Genomic DNA, 3,298 nt, shown 5'->3' on the forward strand with positions numbered 1-3,298 from the left:
GCTGTTCTCAGGCTTCCAGTCCCTTCCAGACAGGAGAGGATATAGAAGGGGATGTAAGGAGTGTCAGGTGCCAGCAGAAAAGAGAGAAACAGGGCGAGAGAAGGAAAGACACGCAGATGATATGGAGAGCCAGAAGAAGAGGGAAGATTCCAGTGGGGCAGACAAACGAGGCCTGGGAAGGGAACAATAGAGACAGATGAGTAAGATGGGAGGGACAGAGGACAAGACAGATCAGGAGATCACGGAAAGAAGAAGATGGACCATGGGTGTGGACGGGGGTGTGGGTGATGGCTCCCTGTCATCGGAGACCCACTACCAGCAAAAATGTTGACTTGCCCGACACCGATATTGGGCCTATAACTCTCAAACGTCATTGCTCATCAAAATCACTGGGGATAACATTACAAAAAGCTTCCAAGATTCTGATCCAGAAAGTCTAGGGCTAGGCCTGGGAATCTGCTTTTATTTAAAGCTCCCCCAGTGATGCCTGTAGTCTTTGGGTGACATTTCAGATGTCACTGCTTTTGTGACTCCACTGAGCGATGCAGCCGGGGTGGCCCTGAGATGCCCCATGAATCCCAGCTTAACGCCTCCCACCTGCACTGCCCCAGCCACACTCCACTGCTGTCGGGTGGATCTCCAGGAGTCCTTCCTCCCCGCTCCCAGCTGCCTTCTCCCCCTTTTCCCAGCTCCCCAGACGACTGATGTCCTGCTTTATTTTTCCCTTCAAACAAGCTAATTAAGCAATAATCCTAGAAGAATCCATCACTCTGACAAGGTTGTTGATTAACCATCCCCCAAGCCAAGCCAAAAGTGCTTAATATCCCTGCGGAATGGTCAATGGCGAGTACAGCAGCCCTGGGCTGCCGCAAAGCAGGTGATGGCTGTGTCTGAGAAGGCAGATGCAGAACGGGTGATTGGGCCTGACTTTGCAGCCTGGCGGAGGACAGAGGAGAGGCAGGGGGACTGGCTTGAGGCCCCACAGGCTGGGGCATCTCTAACAAGATTCTAGACCATTCTTTCTGAGACCGCCCAAAGCCCCCAGAGAGTTCCTAGGGTTATGAACAACTCTGCACCACGGGAGAAGAGCTGAAGGAAAGGGGGTTGGACCCAAGGACATAATTCTCCAGCTTTACAGCTATGCCAATTATATAGCTGCTGGAGTGAAAGCAGAGACAGGCAGAACGATGAAATCACTGACTTTGAGAGATCATTTCAAGTCCAGACGATATATCTTTCTCTTTTCCACGCTTAGACTCTTATTGTAAACACCCCCCTATTCCCCTAAAAGATTTACTTTCTTCAGCACTGGGAAAAATAACACTCGGCGACCACGCAGGATGTGATAAAACACTGCCCCCTGGCGGCCACAGTTGTTGCAGCTTCGAAGCATCCACCTTCCAAAGGTCCCTTCCCTCTCAAGGAGCACCTCCAGCCCACCCACCCGGAGCATGCACCATCTGAGCTGCGACATCCGTGGAACTGTCCTATCACCTGTCTGCCTCCGATTCTGGTCTCCTTTCCTCCGTGTTTTGCATAAAGAGTCGATGATGTTGGCAAATACTCTGGACCAAGGGAAAAGAAACTGATCCCCATCTGGGTCATCCTGCTTTGGTCACTGATATCTTACATCTTTAAGAGTATCCAATTTGGTTCTGCCACAAGAAAAAGAAAACAGCATATAGGAGGTGCTCAATGCATGCTAACGAGAACAAACGAGTGAAAATATGCAAAGAAAGGGAGCACGGTGGAGCAGACAGAGCACTGGACAAGGACTCTGGAGTGTCCTGCTCAAGGCTCAAGTCCCAGTTCTGCCTCCAGCCAGCTGTGTGTGTGTTCAGGCCTTCTCTCTCTGGGTCTCCTTCTCTAAAACGAAGAGGCTGAAGTTGGAGTTCTCTAAGGTCCCTTCCACATCACAAACTCAAAGGACCCGGTCCTAATGATTCTAATCCATAATCATCATTAAGGGGCAGCTATTAGCCAGGAAAAAGGAGGCTGTGGCAGCGACAGCTCTTACTGGGACCCACTCTCTGGAGAAACAAATTGAACAGTGCTCTCTTCCCTCGGCCTGGGAGTCACTGCTCCTCAACAATGTTTGTGACCAAATTCAAAAGCCCCTTTACTCCACGGTTGGCCATTAGCATTGGTATTCCCCTGGAAGGTGGAATCGGGCCACAGTGGGTCGCTGCTGCTGGTGGGACAGTGACACCTAGTGGCCATCTCCACTAGTCACAGCCCAGGTCTGCCACTCAGCGCTTGCCAAGCACCCTACTCCCTACCGCTAAATAGTAACCCCCGGCGTGAGTAAAGCGCCCTGGGTTATAGTCTCAGTCTTGCAACTATCTCTCCATCTGCCCTTAGTCAGTTTCTTCCAACAAGGAGTTTGGACTTTATGTCTTTCTTCCAGCTGCCTTGTCCCCTGAGACTCTGAGACCCCGTGACTTATAGCATATAGCCAAGGATCTTAGGCCCACACAATGGGCAGGATGTCCCTACTGGAAAGGCACAGCCCAGACAGATTTCTCCACCAGAGCCCTGGGGTTCCACCCACGTGATCATGCCCAGTCCTGCCACACACCCACCTCCACACAGCCACGAGACAGGACCACACAGCCGGTCCATTGACCGCAGATGTTTCAGGCCTAGGATGTCTCCATCCTGACTGCCAGCTGCTGGGGTGGGGGAAAGTAACAAAACCAGCCAGAAAGAAGCCTTGTTGAGCTTTCTTTTGGGGTCAGGGCAGTTCACCTGGTTTTGTCCATTTGGGGTGCCAGAATCTTGCCCCATTGGTGGGGTCCATAGGGTTCATATATCCCTAAAGAACAATGCAGATGGGTTCTTTTTAACACACTTTCCTCCATATACTGACTCCACAAACCACAAAGAGTAGGAAATGGATTTGGTACAGAGGCTTCAGGACCCCCCCCCCCCACCCCGCCACCGGGCCCAGGTGTTCACACTACTTTGGCACAGCTGAGGACAAAGAGGTTGAGCTTGTTTGGGTCTTTCCTGAGTCCCACCTTATTTCTGATACTGGAAGAGCTGGGCTCTCGACCTCTTGAGCCATGTCCCTTATCACCAATTTTTGGTCTTTGGCTTATTAATCTTTCCCAAAGTAGAGTCTTTGAGTGGTGTGTGATTTCCACAAGAGACCTTGGGTTTTTCCAATATGCAAATTGCAAAAGTGCTAGACATCGCTGAGTCTGTTTCCCTTTACTTCTCACGGTTCCCCCTGCACCGTCCCCGGGAGGTATACCGAGGTGGCACTCTGGAATCCCTCGGAAAAGGAAGTCACCGG

This window comes from Panthera pardus, unplaced genomic scaffold, assembly GCF_024362965.1.
Source record: "Panthera pardus isolate Hobbes unplaced genomic scaffold, ASM2436296v1 HiC_scaffold_26, whole genome shotgun sequence".
Lineage (NCBI taxonomy): Eukaryota > Metazoa > Chordata > Mammalia > Carnivora > Felidae > Panthera > Panthera pardus.